This window comes from Homalodisca vitripennis, chromosome 5 (assembly GCF_021130785.1).
Source record: "Homalodisca vitripennis isolate AUS2020 chromosome 5, UT_GWSS_2.1, whole genome shotgun sequence".
In the NCBI taxonomy this organism is placed as follows: Eukaryota; Metazoa; Arthropoda; class Insecta; order Hemiptera; family Cicadellidae; genus Homalodisca; species Homalodisca vitripennis.
In genome coordinates, this window is record NC_060211.1 from 108,962,605 (window position 1) to 108,974,572 (window position 11,968).

Below are 11,968 nucleotides of genomic sequence, written 5' to 3' on the forward strand. Positions count from 1 at the left end.
CATCTGTAAGCCAATCATTATTCAGTATTGACTGACTCATAAGGCATTTGTTTAAAGTACTTGTAGCAGGTGTACTTATTTGCTGTTGTGTTGGGGTAATTGCTCTGTTTAAAGTATTATACTCTTTATTACACTCTTGGGATTTATTCTGGAGAGGTCAATTGAAAATGAAACCTCATTAGTTGGAGATGACTGAGAAATAGGGTGTAAAAAACTAATTGAAGCTGAAGGTGTTTCTTCCTCCTTGTTTAGAGCAATCAGTTGGAAATGAGTTTCTTACAGAACTATTTGGTAAAGAATTGTTTATAGATTTGTTTTTATTAAAGCTGAATTCAATTTCTTTTATTGCAGTCATAAATTTTTTGTTTGTTGTCTTTAGAAATCTGTTTTTATTCTCTAAGTATGAGGATATGTTAATTTCTTTTACTAGTGCAGCTTCTTTTGTGCCACAAAAAACAACATTGTATTTTGGTAATGTTGAATTAAGTGCTAAACTCTCAATTACAGCAGGGCCATGGTGTGTGCCCCTTTACTTTGGCAAAAACTTTATCACCTATGTGATATTTTGGTTCAATTTTATTGTTTGCTGCCCATTGTTGTCAATGTTTCAGGATTTCTTATTTTTAATTTATAATTTATAAACATTAGCTTTATGCTTATAAATATCAATAATACATTTATAAATCAATCTGTAAGAGTTTTAAAGTTCTTACTGTAGTTCAGTTAAAAAGTAAACAAAAGGACACTGTGTCTGCCTACATGAAAGCATCAACCTACTGACACCAACAGCAAACAAGCAACAAGGATTGTTGACTGATCATCTGATAAGACAACCAACCGGTATAGTGCACAGACCATCAGCTCAACACCAGAGCTACTCCTGTCACACAGGTCTACTCTTGATGACAGGAAATAACTACTCAATTCAATACCGAATTTCCTCTTGAATTTTTTTACTACTCAACTGCTTTCTATTTAAAAAATTGAAATTCTTCTTAAACTTAAGTTAAATTTGAAGGACTGTTTCAAATCTTTATATACAAAGAACAAATTTCTTCTTGCTGAGAATATGATTAATTAAAGTGTATTAATTGCTTTGAAATTTGTGTTAAAAACATGTGCTTCTTGAATTCTATATGTAAGTAATATTTGTATAATTAATTTTATTTCAGTTTTAAAATAGTATATTTCAAAATTTAATTGATACTTATTTAAGATATACTCATCTGAGCACTTTAAAAACACTTTATGTTTATTAAACACTGTAAATAACTGTAAAAAAGATTAATATTAAAGAGCACTAAAACTTTACTGTATTCATCTTTACTCACACTAGTGCAATCTTAAGGTCGAATGGAGTTCAAATATATTTGGATCTCATCATCAATTTTGGCAATGAGAACACGAATGTTTCTTCAATCGAAGAATAACATGAAGTCATACGTGAGATCGGATGAATAAGGGGAGTGCTCCATAGTTTTGAAGCTTTTCTTAAAAAAAAAACTGTACAAAATATTTGCTGCAGTGTAAGAAGAGGCATTGTTGTGGTGAAAAATGAAACCCTCCATGTTCAAGTCCTGAAGAACTTCTACCAAGCATTGTTTAGTGTGCCAACTTGCTGTGACAGTCCTTTATCTCTCCAGCTTAAAAGCCTTCACCAGTCCCATACTCCTGGATAAAACAGCTTAGATTACTTTCTTCATGGATTGTTGTTTCTTAACTATTTTGTGGAATGCCTCATCTTCAAATACCCATACATAAATTTTCTAAAATTAGGAACGTGATAAAATGGTATGTACGTCTCATCGCTTCTTGAGCAATACTATGGCAGACAACAGAAAAAATATAACAATGTGTAAATTGTTATAAACGTAATATTACGTCAAGAACTGTGAAAGGGTTAAAATGATAAGATACAACTAGACCAAAGAACTAGCAAATACTCTTTATTTACTTCAGTTTTAAGTTGTATCTACTCCCGTCCGGAGATATGTTAACTACAGGTAAAGAGTAGTACTACTTATTTTATTCACATCAAACCTAGTTATAACTTAAAATAGTTAAGCATTAGCAACAACTTTTTACTCAATTTCGCTTTATTCTTTAAAAAAGATTCATATATATATATATATATATATATATATATATATATATATATATATATATATATATATATATTGAGCATTAGAGCAAATGTGGGTACATTTCAAGGACATAGCCAGAAAAAGATTGGGGGGGGGGGGGAATTGGGAAACCTCCCTGGAAACATTAAAATTATGAAACTTTCAAATTAAGAACAAAATAGTGAATTTCGCACAAAATTTTTACTTCATTGTGTAGGTTATATTGACGATTAATATTCATAATTGTGGAGGAACTGTTTTAGTAGGCTCTGTAGGATTAATAATAATTGAAATTGATTAGATAAGTCTACACACTTACATAAGTGTATTATCGTTATAAAAAAAAATGCTTTTATTGTCTGCAAAGCACTTAAATGATAATAGGTAAAAGAGTTTTTACAAAAGTAAAGTTCTTCTTGACTTCTGAGACATTGTATCTAGTACTTGCTCTGGAGAAACTGATATTTTCCTGTAGTGAACAGAAATGAAGGCAACTGCAGTCAACCGCTCATACCCAATTTTTTTCCTTAAAAAGTTTTTTAGCCATTTCAATGTTGAGAACAATCTTTCATCAGTGCATGTCAGTAATACTGAGTTATTTAAATAATTATAATCTTTTACTAAAAAAGTAAGTAAAAGAATTGTAAATTTTGGGGATCCAGACCTCTTGGATTCCCTTGCTGGCTACGTCCTTGGTTGGGATTGGTTGAGATTGGGTGGACTTGATCACGCTCAACTGTGCTTGGCAGTTAATAGAATATATCCTTTTGCATATTTTTTGACGTGACTTCCCTCACCCCCATGCACGCACAGTTCCCAAATGATACTGTTAACTGCGGCTTCACTAGATGTTAGTTGGGATTGTTTGAAGTGTACAGAGAATAGTAGCACATTTCTATCATGTACTAAGTCTAAATTTTATGTAGGTATAATACTGCTTATTGTAAGTGACCAAACTTATTTATTTGACATATTGCCAAAAATTTATAAATAAGTACCTGACTTTACTTTTTAATTTGCTGAAGCACTCAACCTTCTCACCGTTCACTACTGCCGATGATAGAATAGTGTTTTTATATAAGAATTATTAGATATAACCATTCATTTCTGTACTCGAACCTAAAATATGTTTTGTACCAGTCCGTAATTTGATCGTAGCAAATCTTGATTAATAGGTCTGGTTAATTAAATCACTAAGAAACCTTGATGTATCTTGGTTTAGACAATGGCAACTGCCGTGTGAATTTATTAACATTTCCATTAGCAATGGGTATCATTTTAACAGCCTGGAAATTATTGTATTGGTAACTCTTTCATTTTCTACAAGGTCTACTTTTGTGAAGTTTAGTTCTGTTGGCAGAGTAATCGCATACTTGATGTGTTGTGTGAGCAGCAATTCACTAGACTGTCTCTTAGATGTCAGAAACAGGTAAGATTATTGTAATTATATATACTTAACTTAATGTTTTGAAATCTTTCAGTTTGTGTAAGAAAAAGCATTGTATGGTGTAAGATATGCGGGTCGTCAATGTACACTATATGGGTCGGGATAAATAATAAGACATTTTAGAGTACCATTACTCTAAGACCGCTCATAAAGGAACGGACGGGACAAGGAGGTTTACATGACGGTGTCTGGTGGTGGACTGCTGGCTAGCCAGCTTGGACCGTTGGTTGTAGGGTAGTGGCGTGATGTGATGTCACAGGAGAGCAACCTATGAGCATTCTTTATTCGTATCAGACCACATCGTATGATACATCGCCTGACAATACATACTACCAACATAACTGGTGCAGACATTAAATATTGCTAAGGGTACATTACCAACTTAGTATTTATCACACTAAATACACTACATATGGAACCCATAGAACTTGATTAAAATCAAAACATTTCAATGCCTAACTCTAACACTTTTACTAAAGAAACTGTACTGGATATTGCAAGTAACTAGCATAAAAAGTAATGTATTCACGTTTCGCTAACAAAAAGGTGATTAAATGTAAGTTACTACATTCCTACGCAACAAGTACACTTTTATAATTAAATTAAACAATTTTTGAGTGAAAGAATGAGGTGTTATAACACAAATTGAAATGTTTTATGAATGTAAAATAATAAAATTGTATATTGTTTGATTAAATAGTCTGTATTGTATAATAACAGAGAAAAGTGTAACAAATTAAACCAAAGACTCGCAGTACTGAAATTTAATTCAATAGATACATCTTAGAAATTTGTTCATGCCACATTAAGTACACTTCCAGTGGAATAGAAACCCTGCTCAAATCCAAAAATGTTTCACTTCAGAAAACTTAGATTTTAATATCTTAATACTAGTCTTTGTACCTGAAAGATGTTAATTCATTAAACAAGGTGTTGGGCAAAATGGAGTACAGTTTATGCAAAGGTATTTTCTAACCCTCTGCATCCTGACCTAAGGCAGATATGTGTTTTAGCTGAAATTTGTTGATTCTACACAAACTCCTTAGTTGAATAGGTGACTTGACGTCAAAACAGCTGACAATGCAAAGTCATCAAGAGATTATACTCATAGTTTTATTTGCAAGCAATAGTGTTGTTGAATCATGTTTTGGTCAAAGTAATTTGAGTTTCGGATCCTAAATGTAAACGGTCTTTATATGAGAACCTTCTCGCCAATCCGTCAAAGCAAAGTAGGATAAAATTTGAGACTCAGTTTGTATGATTTAGTTTCCAATTTTTCAGAATTCATCAGTATTGTGAAGAAGCTATGAAACTTGGAAAATTGTTAGTTGCAGCTGGAACTGCTCTATGTCATCGTACTTGAAAGCGTTAATTCATCAAACAAGATGTTTGGCGAAATGGAATACAGTTTGTGGTGAAGGTATTTTCTTGCCATGTCCATTCTCTCCTGTGGTAGAAGTTTGTTAATATTGACTGTCAAAAGTTTAACAAATAGCTGTAAAAAAATACAATTATCTATTAATAATAATGGTTGTAAAGTTGTACTTAACGTTAATTTAGATTTTCCATAAGAAATCTGTTGTATGTCCTGTAAAAACCATTGAGTCTGATTTAAAAAATATATTTTGAGTATTAAAGTGTGTATAAACAGATTTTGCCAGAACAGGAAAATGAAAATATAAATAGTGACTAAACCCTCTTAAACTAAGCTTTTATTCAACCATGGCACATAAAGTGTATTGCTATAAAAGATAAAAATATTGCTTTCATTTACGATTAGAAGAGAAATCTTTTGAAATCTAATAATTAAAAAAAACATGAATTATTTAAACCTTGAGCTATTCCATATTTGTTATGACATTCTTATAAATCTTTTTTAGATACATCTTTTTATTACTCAAATTCAGGCATCGGAACAAAGAGTTTCTGCAGCCCATATCTTTGAAGTCAAAAGATCTGCAGTAGTTTCAGTGAGTATAATTGTTATAATTTACTTACTTACATTTTTTGTTAATGAAATGAAATATATAACGTACAAATTGTTAGGTTTAGCATGGTTCATAAGGCAGTTGCTAAGATTTCATTTCTATTCGAGTTGTAACAATTTTGTTGTTTTTTTTTTTTTAATATAAAAACTAACAGTATATTGTTCAAGAATGAATCACATCTAATCATTTACTTGGACACTGACTGTTGGCGCTGCAGTCTAATGTTGGATCACATGCCCGATTCTACTACTGTAACCTTTCGGTAGCAAATGTGTTGCATTTTAACACTTCTCCAGCTATAGTACACAAAGATACACTGTAGCACTTGGTAATTAGTGTTATCACTGTATACTATATAGTAGTGTTAACATGTAATATTTGGGCGCACACCATACTCTGCTAATGTAATCATGGTAAGCAGTGACTGTGTTATTAACACTAATTTAGATATAGTAAACCATGTTCAATACCAAAAGCTACAACAGAGTAAGGTAAAATGTTATATTGTTATATTGTCATAAATGGTTTTTAATTTTTAAAACCCTTCTAGATTATCTACAATATAATTTGATATTACCAAATCATGATAAAGGAAGAGAATTTAAATTTTGATTCCATGATAAAATTAAAGTATATATACAATATATATATATATATATATATATATATATATATATATATATACAGGGTGAGTTTTTTAAAGTGATCCAATAGCTAACTTTTTAATTACACGACTTAGCACCACACTTTAAATTTGGAACTTGCTCAATTTTAAGTTTCACTCAGGGATACACTTTCAAATTTTTTGAAGATGGCCGCCATTTTCCAATATGGCGGTCAACTTTAAAATCTCTTATGGAACACCCTGTATTTTATGTTGTTTTTAGATTCTACTCAACAAAATAATACATTTTTGCATTTTAGAGTTTTTTCAATATCTCTAATGGTTCAGGAGCTACGTGGACTGGAAGTTTTCATAATTTTTGCCAATATGGCGGCCAACTTTAAAATATTTTATGGAACACCCTGTATTTTATGTTGTTTTTATATTCTACACTACAAAATAAGACATTTTTGCATTTTAGAGTTTTTCTATATCTCTAATGGTTCAGGAGCTACGTGGACTGCAAGTTTTTTATCATCAGTCCCAAAAAATCCGAAAAAATATATACATAAACAAAAAACAATTTTGCTTTTAAAAAAGTATTGAAATAACTTAATGTTTTTGGGTAAGGATCTATTCTATACTTTTACATGCATTGTATAAAGCATATGAAGGGGTCGGGGGAAGAAAGAGATAAGTCCACTTTTGAAAATTTTTCAGGAACAGCAGTTTACGATATCTAAACCTAAGTACACACAACTGTTTTCACGTAAAATAAAGAGTTAAAGCCGGTTTTTTTATGTTATAAGTTATATGAAACATTATATTTGCGCAAAAAGTGCATAAAATCTTTGTTAAATACTTTTTGTTTAAGTATTTATGAAATATTTTACATATACTGGGGAAATAAGGGGATATGTACAACAGACTTATCTCTTTCATTCCCCAGTTGTTGTTCATAAATGACTAGACCATGCACTTTCAAAGCAGAACTTAATTTTATTGTTACATTATTATAAAATAAGATACATTTAAAAAAGAAAAACATCCTAAAGAAGTTTTTTTTTTCACTTTTATATTTCAACTTCCTGAATATGTCCTGTGCCTCTGGACCACAAAACTTTGATAAGTGCTGCAGGTCAGCATACTTAGCCGCACTTATGGGAAGTGGCCCTGAAACATAGCACATACCTCCTAAGTGCTGTAAAATTAATGGAGTAGTTTTTTAATGTTTATATTATTGACAATTTAATTTTAAATTTTAAAACTTCAAAGGCCGTTTACAGAATTTAGTTTAGTTACATCATTTATCTAGGATACAAAGAAATACAAAATATTGTATTAAAATAGTAACTCACCATTGTAGCTAGCCTCAGGCAGTGTGAATTCAGCTGCAAGATTCTTTCATTGATTCCTCTTTATTTTCCTGTAGATTCCCAAGCTCCATGATATGTGTGCCGATAAAACATGTTTTCAAAGCTCTTATCATCAAACATAATCTCCCTTATTGGCCTAATTTTGAATTCTCTCTTTGCATAAAATGATTCGAGATGTTTGGTCCAACTCATAAAAAATACACTTTGTAGCTGGATTTTGGTCATCCGATTGGATCAATGGAGTTTACAACGAACGGAGGTTGGTTTCCTTCTAGCTGCCTCAAAATGTTCTTGCCAATCTTTTTGTGTTTCCAACCACGCTTTTAGGGTTTAGAAGAGCCATGTGCCCTGTCGCAGTCGAGGGTAACTGTGACCACGAATAGGGTATGTTACTGTGACAACTTGTAAAACCGCTTCTCAAAATGTACAAGGTAGTGAAGAAATCTGAACATTGTAAAATTCTTATTTTTGGCCTCCACAGGCATCGGAGAATATGTGAAGCTTTTTTACATTCATTGATAAGTGATTGTAAAGAAAGTCGTGTACAAGAGAGCAAACATCATCGCTTCCTTTTTTTCCCTGCTGCTTCAGTAAACAAGTAAAATATTGATTCACCTGTTGACAAGATTGTTATGTTGAAAACATACAAAGACAATTGTCGCTTATAATAAAACGTCATTCGTCGAGACATTTGGGATGGGCAGGTTGCGTCCAAAATCAATACAAATTGCTTCTTCTTGTGGATTTTTTCTACACATCTTTGTCACAGCTCTTTTCCTATTATAAAAAGCATCTGCTTTTCTTTTGTGCAAAGTTAGTTCAGTTTGTATTTTCCCTACTTCTTTTTGTAGCTCATCTCTTTGATTTAAAAATCACTACAATTATTTATTTCCAATTCAATGGACCTAACTTTTGAGTTTAGCTCATCGCAAGCCGAGCAAGTGTCTATACGTGGTTATCCAAATCCAATGTTGAACTCTTTGCAAAAAATCTCATTATACTTGTCAAAAGATACTTTAACTTGGGGGTTTTTCTCTTGGAAAAATCTTGTGCATTTTTGTAACATTGAGGTTTTGGTCAAGGTAAACTTTTTTGGTGTCCCTCAGCCCATAGTGAGAGTTTCTAGATGAGAATGACGTAATATGAGTGTGAATCTTGTCTAAAACTTCATCACTAATTTTTATGTGGGCGGTTCTCATGTTTTCCTCTTCTATTTTTTGGGCTGAATCCAGTGTCTTTTAATGCAGCAGCAATACGCTCAACTCTCTTTTCTTTTTACCTATTCCATGAAATGACACAAACGCCTTTTTACATACATCATACTCTTTTGTTTCACCTTCAATTCGCCCCCCTTACTCTGTACTTGGTAAGTAGCTTCATTTTTTCTTGCCTCTTCTTCAGTTTCCTATTCCGTCGACGAGCAACAGGTACAACAGAGATTAGCCCGGATAAGTAGGAGTCTTGTTCGTCAGAGCTAGCCATCAAGTTAAAGGCATTTAGGACTGATTTTTTTGCATCGTCTGGCACTCTCTCAAAACATTTTAACCTACAATGGCAGTCTTCTCCTAACTCATGAACTCGATAAGTTAATTTTTTTTCATTACATCAGAAATTCTTCCAAAGGCTTTTCTTTTTCTACTTCCCCTACTCACCCCATTACCTTCATCAACATCAATGTTTTCCATGTCACTATACTTATAATTTGTACTTATATAACCTACCAACACTTCACTCAACACAATCACTATACAAAACAAAAATCTGAATTGAAAAAAACACTTCACAACACCATAAGGAAATATACTAATTGAAATTCACACAATAATTATCTTATCAACTGTTCTGCAAGAAAGCAAGCAACAAACTAAGAATATTGTCCATAAAAAGACAAGTCCCAACCAGTCTGTGGCGCAGAGGACCATGGGAAATCCAAATGAGCGCGAGGACTGATCCCTTTATTGCAACTTCGTAGTTCGTTTCATGGACTGATCTCTTTCTTTGCCCTTAGACCGTGGACTGATCCCTTTCTTTGCCCTGAGCGTAATTATTTATTTATTTTTTTCTGGTGGACTGGTCCCGTTTATTGCACAAGAAAATCATCATAAACTGTGTATTTGCTACCTAAGAATAAAGTGGCATTGATATCTCTAATCTGAAAAAACATGGACTTATCCCCTTTTTCCCTCGACCCCTTCATATACTATAGAGACAATAACCAACTATTGTTTTTATATTTATCTCTGTAATTGATTAATACTCTAATCTGGCAATTCATCTGGTAAAATTTAACTAAAACTGTAACAAGTATTGATTTTGGACATTATAATAAACTTTTTTGCTTCGTAAACACTGCTGGGAATAACGATATAAGCCGTGATTTTATATGAACATTAAAACACAAAAAATACAGAAACTTCATAATATAAGGTCAAACATGGTCACTCAGTGAATGACTGACTCAGTGATGCAAATAGTAAAACACTTCACAACAAGCTTGAAACTTGAAATTTGGATGTTAACCTTGGTCCCAACCCTCTGAAAAACTTCTATTGGAAAGGTATCCTTTTTTATGCAAGGGCACTTTTTGGACTTAAAGTAGTTCTCAGTGTGTGTGCAAAATATTATATTTTTTTAAGTAGAGGGGAATCATGGGCCAGTGTGGATAGTTATTTCTGAATTGCAAAGTTTTTTATATCATTAATGAAAGACAATTATATAAAGACAATTTTATTTTGAACTATTCACTGGGAACAAGGTGAATAAAGTAATAACAATAATTGTTTTTAGGGAGAGGCAGACAAATACTTTATGCACACAGGTGGCCAGCCTGTAGTGTGGGACTCCTCTAAGTGATGGGATGGAAACCACAGATTACCCAATAAAAATCTCTTCTTCTCTTTAGGAATCTAACCTAGAATTATTTTTCATATTACTTCAGGCTAGACCTAAATTTTGCCTACACCCATAGAGCTTTCTCGATTTCAAGCCATGTGATCATTTCGTCTAGTCCGCTTCTTGGTCTAGTTAAGTCTTCTTTAATCAGAGGACACCTTAGACAAATTGTGAAACGCAATCCCAATTAACCTCACCCTCCATCATCTTTCCGCACACTGTGTCCACCAAAAATGTACCAAGAGAACAAGTGGCCTCCAGGCAGGGCATTTCCCAATGCAGACAGTGGAAGAAAGTATGTTTCACATCGTTGAGAATGCCCCGGCAACAGATACAGTCCCGGTGAACCGGCTTTGCGCATCCGATGCAAATATGACCTAAAGTAGCCGTGAATTGTGAAGAACTGGGTAAGGTAAAAAGTCCACCTTATGGCTCCACCAGTGTTCTAAGCCAAAGGTCACATATATTCCAAAATCCACATTTGTAGTTCAGTAATAAATGTTTAACAGTTTGTGGTAGTGTTCTAGTAGTAATGTAACAAATAATGTTTCTTTGTTTCAGATTTTAACTTCTGCTGCCGCCTTCTGCACCGTATTAATCAGTCTTATCCCGAATCGACTGAACAATTAATTTCTCTCTGTAAAGTTTTATATAATCTAAGTCCTAAACTATGCTATGTATACTATTTAGTATTCATTGTATTCATTTTCAACCAGTATATACGAATAATCTCTACTGTGTATGTCTGATAGGCATTAACAAAGTCTATACTTCTCTGCAGCCAGCTGTACTGTAATGTAATTTCATGATTGAATTAACTAGAATTTGTTTAACAATTATTTACAATATTTGGAGACAATTTAAACAATTTAATTGTTTGTAAACCTAAGTTTTATGCAATTGGACAAGACTTCGCATGTACATTTGCTAAATCAGTTGCTTTCTTGAATATTTTTGATTATATTTTGTAACTGACAACTGTCCAATTATGTATGGATAATGTAATGACAAAAGATAAATACATATTTTACTATTTCTAGTGTGATCCTTCCATTTTAATAAACAAGAGAAGTTATCATAATTCATTCTAGTTAGCCCAGGATTGATTATAATGACTAAAATAAAGTAGGTTTTGTCTCCTACTTTCAATCCAATCAAAGTTCATTTGTTCCTATGGCTAGTAAGGTCATGATAAAGATTAACCTTTTAACCATAAGAATACATGACCTTGGATTAGATTGTGTTAGGATATAAAACCTATTTTATTTTAGCCAAGGAATGTAGTTGTTTGTTCAAAATTTATTATTGTCGATGGGTGGTTTGAAACAATAAAATGATTTTGGACATTTGCCATCATTGCATGTTACAAAAATAGAATACTATATTTCAAGGGTTGGGTTCTACCCTCTCCTTCAGGTGTAAAAGCCCTAATACATAAGGTTGAACAAGCAAAAATCAATATGGTGGTGAAAAATAAAACATTTCAACTTAAAAAGTGCCCAAAAAATACTTAATTTAATTTATATTTATTTATATAG

General features: G+C 32.5%; 1 long non-coding RNA gene across 1 annotated transcript; it reads left to right on the forward strand.

Moving 5' to 3' along the window:
- Positions 1 to 1,000: 1,000 nt before the first annotated feature.
- LOC124362697 lies at positions 1,001 to 11,475 on the forward strand. Its single transcript, XR_006922493.1, has 4 exons — positions 1,001 to 1,138; positions 3,484 to 3,552; positions 5,451 to 5,540; positions 10,992 to 11,475. It is a non-coding gene; the product is annotated as an uncharacterized LOC124362697 (long non-coding RNA).
- Positions 11,476 to 11,968: the final 493 nt, after the last annotated feature.